The following is a 17728-nucleotide window of genomic DNA, read 5'->3' on the forward strand; positions in this document are numbered from 1 at the left end:
TAACTACATGACCTTGATGAAGCACATAACTTCTCAAGACCACAATGTCTTCATCAGAAAAGAAAATAATGGTTATCATCATCATTATTATCATAGATAACATTAAAAGGCCCTTGCTATGTGCCAGGCTCTCTTTTAAATACTTAGAATGTCCTAATTTATTTAGGCCTCACAGCAAGCCTTTCAACAAGAACTATTATTAGATCCACTGTATATGTGAGGAAACCTGCCCAAGGCTTCCTACCTTATAAGCAGCAGAGGCGGAGATCTGAACCAGGCACTCTGGCTCCAATTAAATTGTATAAACAGGTGAAAGTTCTTAGCATAAAGAAGGTGCTCTATGTATGTTACTTTGCCTGAGTCTAAATAATAATTTTGTTTCACAGGGTGGTTGTAAAGTTCAAATAGGATAAAGTTTATACAAGTGTTTCACAAAAAGTAATTTGCTGTACAAATATAATGTATTATAGTTCTTATTATGATGTTTCCTTCTTCCCTAAATCTCTCCAGATGTTTGGTTAATGTCTCATATAGATATTCTGTATGGATATTCAGTCAGTCTCATTTTTTTACTAGAGCTTCCGTATCTCCATTTAACAGAGCTTGTCTTTTGTAAACCCCTTTTCAAGTACACCCTTTAGAATCTCCTTCTAAATTCCTCCTTAATGCTTATTTCCACTCTTGCTGTCAACCTTTTCTCTGTGGGGCTTGCATTCCTGGACTTTGATAATGAGCACATCCTGACCATATTTGCTCTATTCCATTACTTTATTAAGATAGTATATGGCAGTTTCAGACCTGAGTTTCAGGAAACATCTTTCATTTCTTTTTTTTTTTTTTCTTTTCTTTTCTTCTGGAAATGGTATAATCTTCCAATGCCTGTCCAAGTCTCTAAGTTGTTTTTTGGGCTTTAGTTTCCTTTTGTAGGTTGGGGTTGTTGTGTAATTTTCTCTAGCATGGTTAGTGAGAATTAGTTCAATAAATATTTAGTGCATGCTACATGACAAATGCTATACAAGATGCTGAGTTTAGAAGCTTAGTTTCATATACTTCTCAAAATTATCAGTAGTGACTTTTAAGGTTGCTACCAAGCTATCAGTCCTTGCAAGAGAAACTTGAATTGGTAACTCCTCTGTATCTTTTTTCTTTTATTAATTTTAAAGACCAGACTTTGAAGAGTTTGTGTGTCTGTGTCTGTGTGTATGTAGCCTGCAAATCAATATTATAAAACATTTGAAGAATTTTAATGCAAAAAACCATTGTAATTAATAATCAAAATAAGAATTTACTCAATATGAAATTTATTTTATTGAACAGTTTAGTATAAAGTTTAAAATAAGTACATTGAAGGGTGCCTGGGTGGCTCAGTCGGTTGAGCATCTGACTCTTGATTTCAGCTCAGATCATAATCTCCAGGTGGTGAGATGGAGCCCTGCATCAGGTCCCATGCTCAGCGGGGAGTCTGCTTGAGGATTCTCTCTCTCCCTCTGCCACTCCCCCCCCAACTTCTCTCTCTGTCTCTCTCTAAAAAGTAAATAAATAAATAAATCTTTTTCTAATAAATCTAATCTTTTTTATAAAGGGAAATATTTAAAATAAGTACATTGAGTAAGTTTAAGGAAATAAACAAAGGCATAACTGCCATCTTGACAAGAACATAAAATTTTGAAACAACAGAGGCAGAAATGAAACAAAATCATGTGAATCAATTAATTTCAACAATCAATTAAATAACTTCAACACCAAATTTATAGTAATTGTTGAAATTTTAAAGCTGCAAAAGATAGGATAAATGCTAAGTTGGATTCTGTAAAGAAGCTAATTGGTGGATTTGCAAAATAGCTCTGAGATGTTTATCCAGAATGCAGTATAGAATGTCAAAGCAGTGTTGTGAACACTGGGTGTTATATGTAAGTGACAAATCACTAAATGCTACTCCTGGAACCAATATTACACTATATGTTAACTAACTAGAATTTAAATAAAAACTTGAAACAAACCAAAAGTCAAGGGAAAAAAATATATTGAGATGAGACAAAAAAGATGGATTGAGAAGCCCAATATCTAATGCTTAATAGAAATTGCAGAAGCAGAGCATGGAAGGAAAGGTAGTAGCTTACATTTGAAGAATTAATTGCTAAAATAATTAAGCAGAAGATAAAGAATCAAGCAGAAAATAAAAATAAATTAAAATATAATAAAAAATAGATCCACACCTGGTCACATAGTGAAAATATGTATGTACCATCAAGAATAAAGAGAAAATATAAATACCAGCAAAAAAAAACATTGATAGATTGACAACAAACTTCTCATCAACAACAAAGGCCAGAAAATGATGGAATGGTTATCTTCTAAGTGCTGTGTGACAATAACTGTCAATCTAGAATTTTACATTCAGTCACACTGTTCTTTAATATAGATAGCAAAATCCCATGCAAAAATGAAAAAGCTATATATTGACATTTACTAAAAGAACTCTTAGACAATGTTTCTGAAAGGACATAACAATAATCACAGATATTTGTTTAACGTAAATTTAGCTTTTTGAGTAGATTCTACATTTATATGGTAACAAATTCCCAGTGTATACAAGGTTTGCCATGAGTAGTCTTCCTGTCACCTCCATTCATTTGGTTCCTTCCCAAGATATCAGTGTTTCCAGTTTCATGTTTATCTCTCCAAGGATAGATTTATGAGTGCATACGTACATATATTTGGACAGAGAGATTTTCTGCAAATGGTGGTAGCACACTATATGTCCTTTTCTGCACTTTGTTTTTCACAGAAATACATGATCTGGGCATGGATAGAAAGTAATATTTTACCCCAAATTTTTCTTTCAACTATTCCTACATATGGTGGAGACTAAAAAATTGGAAGCTACCTAACCTAGATGATCTTGAAAATTACTTCTACTTCTGCTTACCTCTCAACTAACTGTTCTCTCACGCAGAGCTCTTTATGTTCAAGTAAACTGCTCAGAGGTTAAAAAATAATTATCAGGGTAGTCTCCAGGTGATGTTATAATCATAGATCATCATAACTTATCCATTTTATATGGTAATTTTTAAATCAACAGAAATCATCTCTTTTTGACACGATTGCTAACATAATGGAATTATATCTAGTGATTGGCAATATTCAGAGGCTGAATCTGTAAAGAAGATTTGAAAAATTGGGGGGGCAGGGAGCTTTAAAATTTTTTTGGATGAGAGTTGGAAAACCATGTTATCTTCCACTATAAAAGTGAAAGGGTCTTTGCTTCAGAAATGGAGCTCATTCCTTTTTCCAAAAAATCTCAGAAGCTGGAAACTCATTGCTGGCAAGGTAGTCATAACAAACTAGTATGTTGAGTATCTCAGAGTTTTGTTTTGCTGTTTTGTTTTTTGAGGGCTTTCCCCTTCTTTTCCCACCTGTCCAGAATCTCGTGGGACCAATTTAATATGTGATACACATTGCTAACCTTAGCTGAGGACTTCCAGTTAATTTGAGGGAGAATTTTTGTGGGAACTCAAAGGCCTTGCAAACTCAGATATCTGTGAGACTCCTTCTTTTTGAAACAAACCCAACCAATTTTGTTGTCTTTATGTGTCTGTAGGGCCTTCTGAATAAAAGGTTCTATTGCTGATTCTTACTGATAAAACTCTGGAGAACAAGCCTACTGAGGATTTTGTCAGCGAATAGTGTCCTCATCTTCCCTAGTTAGTCATATTTAGAAATTGAGTTGGCCAAGGATGTTCTGGAGAATCTGGAGTAACTCTTACTTAAAGAAATAGGTTTTCCTCATGAATCACCCCATCAAAAACTAATGATGTATTGTATGGTGACTAACATAAGATAATAAAATTAAATTAAAAATAAAATTAAAAGAAATAGGTTTTCCCCCACTGTTTGCCAAAGGAATGTCTAAAATTCAAAAGAAGAAAAACAAAAAGACATCTGTATCAATAGTAGGCCTTAAGTAAGCATCAACAAAATCAATAATGATTTCTGAAACCTAAGTAGTCTCCAGTCACTTGGAGATGGCAAATTGTTTTAATCTCCCATGCCAACCCCAATTAGTTAGCTGTGACTCCCTGGAGTGCTGTGTTAAAAATGACCCTGAAGCTGCATGCATGTTCCAAGGAAAACTGTGATTACTCATGAGCAATATCTGCCATGAACAAAGAGAGAGGAATTATGGCTTACATGTCATGAAGTTACCACTCCTGTGCTGAGGGTTCAATTTTAGCAATAATCTCTAAAGAAACTCACTATGCTGGAAACTTCAGATCTGGAACTATGAACTGTAGTAGCTCCAAATAAACACATACCAATCAAAAAAGAGCAGGAAATTTGCCCGTTTTAATAGGTAGGTGTTTGTAGGGTGACATTCTTGTAATGATTTTTTTTTAATGAACATGGTTGTTCTTAACTGATTCTGGATTAATTAATTCATTAATTTTTAATGAATATGGTTGCTCTTAACTGATCATAAATGAGCTTTATGAGCCCAAAGTAACAAAGTCAGCACTGGTGTACAGCTAATTATCCTCCAAAGCCTGTTTCTCTTTCTATAGTAGAAATTAAGCACGGCATGCCCCAGCTCAACTATACTTTTCATAGCTTCCCTTGTGACTAGTTGTGGTAATATGACTAATTCCATTTCTTTCCAGTGGAATGTGAAAATTATAAGCGCAAATTCTCTATCACTTGCTTCAAAGGGAATTGCTTGCCCTTACTTCTGCTCTTTTTCCTTCACTTGGAGGAGCTGGAATGTCAATATGACAGTGATGCTGCTTCAAGAAACACCCCAGAAAGGGGAAAATTGGACAGCCACATGCAGAAGAATGAAACTGGACCATTTCCTTACACCACATACAAAAATAGACTCAAAATGGTTGAAAGACCTAAACGTGAGACAGGAGTCCATCAAAATCCTAAAGGAGAACACAGGTAGCAACCTCTTCGACCTCAGCCGCAGCAACTTCTTCCTAGAAACATCGCCAAAGGCAAGGGAAGCAAGGGCAAAAATGAACTATTGGGACTTGGTCAAGATAAAAAGCTTTTGCACAGCAAAAGAAACAGTCCACAAAACCAAAAGACAACCGACAGAATGGGAGAAAATATTTGCAAGTGACATATCAGATAAAGGGCTAGTATCCAAAATCTATAAAGAACTTATCAAACTCAACACCCAAAGAACAAATAATCCAATGAAGAAATGGGCAGAAGACATGAACAGACATTTTTCCAAAGAAGACATCCAAATGGCCAACAGACACATGAAAAACTGCTCAACATCGTTCGGCATCAGGGAAATCCAAATCAAAACCTCAATGAGATACCACCTCACACCAGTCAGAATGGCTAAAATTAACAAGTCAGGAAACGACAGATGTTGGTGGGGATGCAGAGAAAGGGGAACCCTCCTACACTATTGGTGGGAATGCAAGCTGGTGCAACCACTCTGGAAAACAGTATGGAGGTTCCTCAAACAGTTGAAAATAGAGCTACCATACGATCCAGCAATTGCACTACTGGGTATTTACCACAAAGATACAAATGTAGGGATCTGAAGGGGTACGTGCACCCCAATGTTTATAGCAGCAATGTCCACAATAGCCAAACTGTGGAAAGAGCCAAGATGTCCATTGACAGATGAATGGACAAAGAAGATGTGGTATATATACACAATGGAATATTATGCAGCCATCAAAAGGAATGAGATCTTGCCATTTGCAACGACGTGGATGGACCTGGAGGGTGTTATGCTGAGTGAAATAAGTCAATCAGAGAAAGACATGTATCATATGACCTCACTGATACGAGGAATTCTTAATCTCAGGAAACAAACTGAGGGTTGCTGGAGTGGTGGGGGGTGGGAGGGATGGGGTGGCTGGGTGATAGACATGGGGCGGGTATGTGCTATGGTGAGCACTGTGAATTGTGCAAGACTGTTGAATCACAGATCTGTACCTCTGAAAGAAATAATGCAATATATGTTAAGAAAAAAAAAAGAAGAAGATAGCAGGAGGGGAAGAATGAAGGGGAGTAAATCGGAGGGGGAGACGAACCATGAGAGATGATGGACTCTGAGAAACAAACTGAGGGTTCTAGAGGGGAGGGGGGTGGGGGGATGGGTTAGCCTGGTGATGGGTATTAAAGAGGGCACATTCTACGTGGAGCACTGGGTGTTATGCACAAACAATGAATCATGGAACACTAAAAAAAAGAAAGAAAGAAAGAAAGAAACACCCAGAAGGTGTTAATTAATTAACATAATTAATTAATTAATTAATATTAAATGGAATAGGCACAGGTCCCTGAATGAGTGCATAGAGAAGAGCTGTCCTACCAGTCTGGATCATTTCCCCCCTGGACCATTCTTTTAGAGAAAAATAAATTTCTCTCTTGTTTAAGCCTCTATATTTTGGGGTCTCCTTATCATAGGAGCTTTAGCCCAAAGTTAATTTGAGTGGTAATCAACAGGCCGTGGGGTGTGTCAGCAAATGGTCAAGAAGATGGTAACAGGGATGTCTAATATAACTAGCAAGGTCCCCTGTGGCTACCTGGGGTTTAGGAGCAGGATTCAAAGCCCTGCCAGGTCTTAAAGGATAAAAAGGACTCAAGTCCTGAGTAATGTTAAGCAGAAGTCAAGTAACTAAGTCAGTACCTTAAATAAAGAAGATGAGAAAATTACTTACTTAGACGAGGATAAACAGGGAGGCTGAATTGATGCTATCTAAATCATTTTTAAAATTCTTCCCTGCTTAAAATCTGCATTGGTCTCAGAGATTCGACACAAATAAAGCTATATGTGGGAATTAAGACGTCTCAACCGCAAAGGTTGCAGGATCTTGTGTCAGGGAGCCAAGCAGGGCACTATTTGCATTCTTCTGGAATCCCCATTTTTGCTCCTTATCGATGTGTCCTTCTATCTTACCCTCTCAGCCACCTCTCTTGGGTCTGCCCTGTGACTTCCAGTTCAAATATCCTTTCCAGTCCCAGGGCCTTTTGAGCCACCATGGGCCCCTTGGTTAAGCAACATAAAGCTTCTTCAGATGGTACCATGAGTTAACTTTCCCTAACTTCTACCTCAAATTCAGTCAAAAACTCTCTGTGAAAGAATTATCATTGAAAAAAAAAATATTTGTAAGCATTTATTTCTTTGCAAACATGCTGTTTTTTTCCTCTCAATGACATCATCCATTCCAGAGTCTTCCTTCTTTTTTTCCCCTGACCCCTGACATTCTACTTCAAAAATACCTTTCAGACTGTCCTCTCTGACACTATTTAGATCAAGCCTTATAAGAACTTCTTAACTTTTCTCGCTGGCTCAAATCCCTCCTTAGTCTAGCTTATTTTATACCTACCAGATAGTTCTTCATAAAATACAGATTTGGTCATACTATTGCTCATCACTCCTCCCTCCCCAAAACCTCACATGACTGCCCATTTATTTCAAAAGAGTATAGTCAAAAGTTTAAAACCTGGATTTCAAAGCATCTGAAGATCTTTCTAGCTTTGGCTCCCACAATTTACTCACAGAGTGGACACAAAGGCCAGTGTAAGCCAGTTCTCTTGACTTCAGACTCCAAACAAGTGAGAAAAGAGTTAGGTTGGCTTCATTTTCTGACCTTCTGGAGAGTTCACTGTAAGTGAATTATCTAAGCCTTCATTTTTTATAGGAAGTTCTTTTATTGTTAGACACGAAATTATAAGAAATAATGGCAGAGATTTCTGCCTTGTATTCTACCAGTAAATGTGCCCAAAGCCTATGAAGAAATTTGATACTTGCAATAATATTCTCTCAGTATTACTGTATGGAGTTATTTTCCTAAGGCTTTATGACAGGGAGTCTTTTTTTTTTAATGTATTTTCAGTGTTACAGGGTGCTATGATATTATTCTGCCAAGTTGGCCATATCATATACTGTTTTCAGGTTACCCTTTCTGTCTATCACTTTTCTTATCTTTACAGGTCCTAATCTTTGTAACCAGTCTCCATCAACAAAATCAAGCTGCAGAAAATAAACTACAGATAAGGCTCATTGATGTGGTAATGGGGTTTTCACTGCTTCCCTTGAATTTTCTATTGCAATAATTCTTGCTGCCAGAAATTTCCTTTTGATCCTTAAATCAGTAAATCCTTTGATGAGAATGACAACTTATCACATTAAAATATAAACACTAGCAATTTATTAGCACCTATTTTTCCTTTGAATTTTATTACCTTTCACATATCAGTAATTTTTTTAATCTTGCAATTAGTCTTTGTACTTAATGTAGTTAAGGTGTATTACTTGCTCCGTTATTTGTTCTTATCAATAACTTATTTCATTTAATTGTTTGAAGGCTCATTCAGTTTTCCTTCCCTCCATACTATCAAGAACACACTATAAGTTGAATCCCAAATGTATGCAGTATAGCACTTCTTGTTCCTTTTTATTAATAACTTCAATAAGGGGGCACCTGAGTGGCTCAGTTGGTTAAGCATCTGCCTTCAGCTCAGGTCATGATCCCAGGGTCCCTGGATTGAGCCCCGCATCAGACTCCCTGCTCAGTGGGGAGTCTGCTTCTCCATCTCCCTCTGCCTCTGCCCCTCATGCTTTCTCTCTCTCTCAAAAAAATAAAATCTTAAAAAAATAACTTCAATAAGTTTAAGTTTTATCTCAAATTTTCCATCTACTCTCACTTCCTCTGTCACCTGTGTTCCCTTAGGTGAGTAACGATTGAGAGATAAGCAGTGGAACTGCTAAGGTGGTGTGTTTACCAAAATCTTATTAGGCTGTTCTATTCTACTGAATTATGTTGGAAGTTGCTTGATATAAGATACAGCCAAGGGAACTATACCAGTCAAGTTACCTCTCCTCTAGTATCACCAGTTCCAAGTTCCCTCTAGCAACCCAACCAGAAGGCCCTTGATCCATTTCAAATTCCCTCTGTCCCTCATCAAACTTTCTCTTCTTTTCCATTATATGTCTGCTCAATCTCTTAGTCTCTCTATTCTTATTAATATCACCCTAAACTTCGGTCTCCAGAATAAAAGCACTTCTTAGGCTGGCATTCAAACCCACTTGCAATCTGGCCACACCTGTATTTCCAACTTCATTTCCCATTCTGCCCCTCGTGTACCATACACTCTAGTTAAATCAAACCATTGATTATTCTCCTTTCACATCTATTTCTTAGTTCTATTCCCTTCTCTTCACCTTTAGGAAGCAATGATATTTTCTTTTCCCCATTTTTATATGTCCAAATCTTATTCATTCTGAAAAGGTGGTTCGAATGCCTCATGCAAAACACTGTCTTACAATCCTAAAAGTATTTTCTTTCCTCCAAACTCCTCCAAATACATTTTATCTGTATTTCTTATTTACATGCCTCTTTCTTCTCTAACTTTGGGTGATTTATGAACATATCTTATATCTCTCACCAGACTGCAACTTCTTGAATACCTGATCCATTTCCTTTTAAGTCATCTCTTTTTTAATGCGGCACAATGACCGGCAAGTGCTTTCCACAAAGAAGGGAGGCACTTTCATGCATTTTCTTAATTACTTCATGTAATGACTCTATACGCTTACATTATCTTTGGCCATTTTATAGGCAAGGAAATTATCATCAGAGAAGTAACTTGCCCTTAAATGTGTTAAATAGATGCTTAACTCTATTGCACAGTGATTGAGCAAATAGGTCACCTCACATGAGGTTTAGAGGGATCTTATCCTGAAGGAAAGATGTGCCTCATCAGCCAAGTGTTCACAGCCACAATTGAGAAAGAGATCTGTTCTAGAACTGCTTCCATGAAGTGGGGAAATGAAATTACCACACTCATCTATGACTTGCTCTTGCGATGAGACAAGTGTCACAAAAACACCTACTGGGTCAGTAGGGGTAAACAGAGGCATAAATTTACACATGCAGCCAGGTTTCCAGGAATGGTTCAATATCATTCCTTTCAGCAGTGGTCTTTTGGGTAAGCACTTTTAGTCAGCAGCCAGTACATAAAAGAGGCAAACACTTTCTTTTTTTCTGGAAAAATGGCTGAATCTTCCTACTGTGATTTAGGTACCTTTCTGATGATTGCAGTGGGTGAACTTACTGATGGTAAGGCTTGAATGCAACTTGATGAATGGGAAGTTGATATTCACCATCATGTCCAGCTTTTTGAGTATGTATGCCAAACGGGGAAGCTTCCCCACTTTTACCTTTTTAAAAGTGTTGCCTACAGTGAAGGAAGAAGTGAAGGGGGGGGCCATTACCTAGCAAGGGAAAAGACTGTCTTAGATTCTTCATAGCCATCCCAATGAGGAGTGTGGTGGAAAGGATGGTGCATCCTGGTCCTGGTCCTTGGGCTGGAGATTCGTCAAAGCTAGAAGAGATCTGTGAACTCATTTAGTCCAATCCCATCATTTTACCATTGGAGAAACTAAGGTAAAGTGACGTGTCCAAGATTACAAAGAACACAGTGACCCAGGCTCCAGTGTTGCCTCTGAGAGCATAAAGTGGAGGAAAGTTGAAAAATTCACTATGTTAACTGTCAGAGAAAGAGCAGAAAATCAGCGAAGCTCAAACCCAATATCAGGAATCCTTACATCACTTCTAGGGAAAACAGCATGACATTTGACCTGAGAAATACAATAAATGTTCTGGTTCTGCCATTTACTGACTGTGTATCCTTCAGCAAAGCAACTTCCCCATTTGTGAAATGTGGTTTTTATAATTATCTCCTTTACAGGGTTGTAATAAGACTGCAAGAGACAAAATATTTAGATAAGGTCTGACGCATTGTAAACAATCAAGAAGTGTTGGTTCTACCTTCAGTAAGTTTAACATTGAAATTCAAAAAATAAAATTAGGGAATTGAAAGAGGAAAGGAAAGCCAAGAAATGTCTATTTCAATCAGTAGAGGCCTGTAAAGACAATCTGAATCATATTTAGTCTCTTGGACAAGTAACAGAGGATATAAAGGAATTAATATAATATAATTTTTCATTAAGTGTTTAAGACATATGGACAATCCAAGCCTGGACTTTTTCCCTTTGCCCAGAAAACATTCTAGCCACAATAAAACTTGGAGCATGATCAATCTAATATCTTCAATAGGGTTTCTGGTGTGCACATACTTTCACATAACTTTGTCTGAAGGGCTCTCCGTGGAGTCTCTCACCACCTTCCCTAATGGGCAGCAGCTGCCTGGAAGCAATCCTTCCATATTACTCACCTTATCAGGCCACAGTAAAACATCTCTCCTCATTCCACCCTGGGAAGACTATCTGTTCTTCTTGCTATTTGTAATGTTGACAGTCCCTTGTAGGGTAGTTTTTCCTACACCAGGTGGTTCTGCCTTTTTAGCGTTTTTCACTGAATAGCTAATTCCTTTCTGAGTCTATTGAACTTTGGTTTCTTTCTTTATGAACACCACATTTGGATTTTCTACTCTCTCCTGGACTCCTACTTGGCAGCAATAATGAGAAACAGCTGTCCGCCCTGGGAACTGGCATAAAGATACTGGTGTCATCATCATGGTTCAAAGCTTGTCATACCCACCCAGATCAACCCTCTCCTTTTGTTGTTTTGCAGTTGGATTTCTGATCCACAGTCCATTTTTTGTACTGACAGGTAACATTGGTTTTTTTCTGCTGTTCCCCCATTGTATGTCTTTTATTACATATAGAGGAAAAGAGGTAAATGATGTGCACTTGATCTCCATACTTCTATAATTTTTAGAAAGTTCAGCCTTCCATCATATCTATTGATCGATTAATGGATCTATCTATCTATAGATGTGTCTATGCCTCTCTCCAACTCCTCAAAATCCAGGATGATTATAATAAATCTTTGAGTCAATCTGATAAAGAATTAATACTAGAAGAAAAAATTGGAAGAAGTGGCAGAGGTAATTATAAGAAGATCTGAGTATCTGATGCCTTTATGACTCTAATTTAAGGGTTTTTTGTTTTGTTTTGTTTTTTGCTTTTTTTAAGATATTCACTACCCACTGCTGGAATTTAGAGATGTTAGTGATCGAAAGTGTTGATTCATGGACATTTTGTCTTCTCCATAAATTGGAGATTGAAGTACAGATCTTCCTCAACTTACGATGGGGTTACATCCTTACATCCTGAGAAACCCATCATAAGTTAAAAATATCGTAAGTCAAAAATGTACTTAATACACCTAATCTACTGGAGACCATAACTTAGCCTAACCTACTTTAAATGTGCTCAGGACACTTACGTTCGCCTACAGTGGGGCAAAATCATATAATACAAAGCATATTTTATAACAAAATGTTGGATATCTCATGTAATGTACTGACTACTGTACTGAAAGTGAAAAATAGAATGGTTGTATGGGTGCAGAATTGTTGTAGAAGAATTGGCTGTTTACCCTCATGATCACATAGCTGACTGGGATCTGGGGCAGCATCACAAGACAGTCATCTTGCATATCGCTAGCCCAGAAAAAGATCCAAATTCAAAATTCCAAGTACAATTTCTACAAGTGCATATTGCTTTCATACTATTATAAAGTTAAAAAGTTGTAAGTCAAGGAACCATTTAAGTTGAGGATTGCCTGTATAATAAAAGGAAATCATGCAGTGGACTCAAAGTTATAAATCCTGGTTTAAAGTTCCACATATGGCTTTATGTGACCTTGAATTGCACACACATATCCACACACACACATTATATATATATATATGTATATATATATATACACATACATACATATGTATATCTTGAAAAAATATACAACCAAATTTTAATAAAGATATTTTAGATACAAATTGGAATAGTTTAAGAAATTCACATGTGAGAAATCAGAACTAATGCAACAAAGGCAAAAGTAAAAAAAAATTTAATACTATTAAAATAGTTGGATAATTGTATGTATGACAGAGATTTCCTAGTTAATCATCAAACCCAATTTCTTTTCTTCTTGCACTCAAAGACAGACTGACTATATTTCCCAGCTTCCCCTGCAGTTAAGTATGGCCATGTAGCTGAGTTGGGTCCAACAGTAGTGAGCTGAAAAGGAGGGACTTCCAGGCTTGACTCATAAAAACATATACATGAGTCCTACATTCTCTTATGCCTTTACAGTGAGGACAGCCAACTTGAAAACCACATGTTGCAGATCAATAAAGCCTGAGTCAAAGCATCACTGCCTATGAGATGCTACCTGCCAATTAGAGCACCTGTTTAGAGCAACATGGGCAAGAAATACCCTTCTTATTGGATTAAGCCTGAGATTTGGGGATTTATCTAGTAAAGCAGCAAAAGTGACAGATGGTAGACTCAAGGGGCAGGTTGCTGAGCTGCTGGAAGTGGAATTAGTCTAATTTTAATTGGGAAGGGACCAATGCTGACAGTTAACTATGCAAACAGGGTCTATATGAGGCCCAGCCAATGATTGGTTAAAACATAATCTGGTCAAATTAGCAGTGCCAGCAGGAACAAATTTTGAGTTCCTTAGAGGAGACTTCTGCCAATCCTAGAGGCCATTAAAATTTTCTGAACCATGTGCAAATATCTCAGAGGGTCCTGATTATCCCTTTAAAAAATGTTTGCTCATGGGTATGTACATCATGGAAATATATTCCTGTGAATTCTAAATTAAATGAAATCTGAATACCTGGAATTATCAAGAGTGGCAGGTCTCACACAGTCTCCTTGGATTTGGACTCAATTTTTTTTTATTTCTGTAAAGCCTTAATTGACCGTGGAACTAAAATCACACACAGCTACTGGTCAGCCTTTTTACTGACATTCTAAAACCACTGAGAATAAATTGAGAAAAATCTGAGACAAAAAATTGTAAAAATAGTGTCCAGTTTAAATAGTATTCACATTGCCAGCTAGTGGTCATAAGTCGAAACAGGAACCTAAGATTAGCAAACAGTCCTCTCCAAAATAAACTCTTCTAGATCTGGGTCTTTATGTCTCAACACTGTTGTTATTTCATATTTTCCACCTCGTTATAGCCAAATGGGAGGCCCACCGAACTTATATTCAGTAAATTCCTAGGAAGTTATTTGTTTTATAACAAATCCAGCAGCTGAGGATGTAGCCTTTTCTTCCTCTGTCTAAGCTCTTACATGTTTTAATAACTCACGCATCATTCCCCATGCAAAATTATTAGAGATCTGAGCCTTTGGCAGGGACAAGCCCATAAAGATTGTATCTAAGTTAAGGGGGAAACCAGGGGCACAACCTGGTGCTTCTGGTATGGCTGTCCGGTTACTCCATAAACCGTACTACCTGGTATTGCTCAAATACCACACTATCACACAGGCACGAAGTAACAGCAATGAAACCCAATTAATAACATCAGAGAAAACTGAGGCATACCAAGGATGCAATTAGCATCATAACTAATGGTATAATAACACCCAGATCTGATTTGTTCATTCAAAAACTAGTCCAATTGGAGAATTTGAAATTATTCCAAACATGGCTTATTATTACTGCCATACAGACTCTGCCTGATGAACCCACAACTCCAGTGAGGACATTTGCAATGAGACTGTCCCGATACTGGGCATCTCTGCATTCTCCTCCCCCCATACACTCAGAGTCAATACATATTTTAGAGTTCATTAGACTTCCAAAGGTTAAATGTCAGGTATATATTATTTAGCAATTTTATGTTTTCTAAGTAAGTTACTGTGTATCTATATAAAAGAATCATTTCATTTTATTCTCTAAGAATCATTTTAGGAACAAGTGCGCCAACCTGGGAGGTGCTTTTTTCTCCAGTAAGGTAAAAAGGGGCACTCATTTTTTACTCAGATTATAACAGGTCCACACCTTACACTGGACAAATTCTGGTTAATGAGTAAATTTTACTTTTTGGTTGTGGTAATGCTTTTTAAATAGCACCCCTAAAAAAATAGGCAGTATGTGCTATAAGAAAGCATACAAAAAAGATTCTCCCTCATCTTTTTAAACTCAAAATAATCTTGCCATATAATCAGATCTCCAAACAATAGATGTTATATACACTATGTTAATCTCTAAAACAATTGTCTTGTAACAAATCATTATCTCTTCCATCTGTGATTTGAGTTTTCTAAAAAGAAGTTCAGGTTAGAGTAAAGACATCTCACTGAATTACATGATTAAGTGATTAAAAAACCTTATATCTAAATCAAATAATGTCCTGCATTTAGAGCATTGATCTAGACAGCCCGCCACTTAATATCAGTTCTTCACAGATTTAAAATTTCTATTGCCATAGTGGATATATTTACATGTACATTTACTGTCCTTGTTGTAAGAGTTCTTCATTTTGTCAGACACAAATTGTTTTAAATGAATGAATAAAAAGAAAACTCTATTTTAAGTCTTATTATCCATTCAAATATTTTATGTTGATACTACAGGTTAAATTTAATGTTCACGCTACATATATTATTCCACATGTGTTCTACTTCTGATTAGGATAGAGAAAGTTATGAAAGACTATTGCTTCCACCGCAAATATCCCTTTGCAGCTCCCTGTTTATCTGCAATCTAGAATTCAGGTTGAGGTCCACCCAAGAGAGACTTTACTGGTGTGTGTTAAATGGGATCTCACCGGGATCTCTTGTCAACCCTGAATCCACAAATGAACAACCTGAGGACCATGTTCCTCCTCCTATGGCACGGTCTTCTACTCTTCGACATGGACCCTGACCTCAGCATTGGCTTTTCCTTTTATTCCTGAGAATCATCTGTCTACTCCCTCTTCCTCTGAGGCCCTTTTGTTAGTATGGTTCAACTTCCAGCATATTGGCCAAGAGAACTAATCAAGACACTAAAGTAGGTGGTATTTGTGCTTTCAGGACCTGTGAATACCCAGTTCAGATACAATGCCCTCTGACATTTACTCAGTAAATCCCATTCATTTTTATTGGTAACATCAGCAAGCCCCCTGGAGCATTTCCATTAACTGAGCAGTGGAGAAATATCCATGTCTCCCATGCAATTCTTCCCAATTCAGTGCCCTGAAGTCTATTCTCAAACCTGAGGGATGTGATCAGTACTAGTCTTTTGATGGGAACATATTCCAACTTTTTAATAAATAAACTAGCCTTGCTTTATCAAATGGAAATAGAAAATGAACACCCTAAGAGTGAAGGTGCTTTGTAGATGAGCATCCTTTAAAATGGTCTCCAACAGAAATGGGATAATTCAAATCAAAACCTATTCATCTGAGTCTGTAGTAGATGAGGATTAGGATGTGCTCTGCGACACATACTTGGATAAATAATTACCCTCAAAGGTATATGATTTTATGGAAAGTGCTTCCCTTGGGCCCTATGGAAATGCCATCCCTGAGTGAAATGGAATTTTATATGCTTTTTAAAAATTTTGTTACAATTTGCCTGCATTTGTTTCTATTGCTGCGTAACAGATTACCATACACTTAGTTGCTTAAAACAAGACCCATTTATTAAGTCACAGTTCTAAAGGTCAAAATCTGGGTACAGCATGAATGGGCTTTCTGCTCAGGATTTTACAAGGCTGAAATCAAGATGTTGGCTGACTATGTTTTCATCTGGAACTATGGGTTCCCTTCAAGCTTATTCATGTGGTTGGCAGAGTACAGTTCCTGTGGTTGGAGGACTAAAGTCCCTATTTCCTCACTGGCTGTCCACTGGGACCACTCTCAGCTCTTGGAGACTACCCCCGATCTTACAAGGGGCAATGGACCCTTCTTCAAAGCTTCAAAGCAATGGAGACCCTCCCTGGTGTCAAATTTATCTCATTCTTTCAATCTGTTGCTAGGAAAAGCCTCATCCTTTTTAAGAGCTCACCTGATTACATTAGGCCCATGGAGGATAATCTCCTATTTTAAGGACCTTAATTACATCTGCAAAATCCTTTTGCAGCAGCACCCAGAGTAATGTTTGAATAACTGGGAAAGTGTGTATATACCAGGAATCTTGGAGCTATCTTAGAATTCTGTCCACCATAGTCCCAGAATGCATGTTTTTAAATAATGTTTTTCTAGAGGAGATTATTCAACACAAATATTTCCTATCCTATCTTCTTGTATACTTATGTATGGTATTGGTTTTTTATTGCTACCGGTATAAATTCCCCCAAACTGGTGACTTAAACATTACAAATATATTATCTTATAGTTCTGTAGGTCAAAATTCTGACATAGTTCTTACTGGGATAAAACTGAGTTATAAACAGGGCTGTGTTTAGGGCAGCTGGGTGGTTCAGTCAGTTCAGCCTCCGACTCTTGGTTTTGGCTCAGGACGGGAGATTATGGTTGGGGGGGTGGAGCCTTGTGTAGGGCTCCCTGCTCAGCAGGGAGTCTGCTTGAGATTCTCTCCCTCTGCCCCTCCCCTCACACATGCTCACAGTTTCTCTCTCTCTCTCAAATAAATAAATCTTTTTTAAAAAAGATTTTATTTATTTATTTGACATAGAGAGAGCCAGAGAGCAAGCACAAGCAGGGGGAATGGCAGGCAGGGGAGAAGCAGGCCCCTCGCTGAGCAAGGAGCCTGACATGGGGCTCGATCCCAGGACTCTGGGATCATGACCTGAGCCAAAAGCAGCCACTTAACCAACTGAGCCACCGAGGTGCCCCATAAATGAAACTTTTTAAAAAAATAAAAAAACAAACAGGGCTGTGGTCCTTTCTGGAGGCCTTTTCCAGCTTCTAGAGGCTACCCACCTTCTTTGGCTCATGGTCCCCTTCCCCCATCTTCTATGTTAATAATGGTGGGCAGAGTC

The sequence above is a fragment of the Callorhinus ursinus genome, unplaced genomic scaffold (assembly GCF_003265705.2).
Source record: "Callorhinus ursinus isolate GAN/ISIS: 27379988/994484 unplaced genomic scaffold, GSC_fseal_2.0 scaffold17, whole genome shotgun sequence".
Taxonomy (NCBI): Eukaryota; Metazoa; Chordata; class Mammalia; order Carnivora; family Otariidae; genus Callorhinus; species Callorhinus ursinus.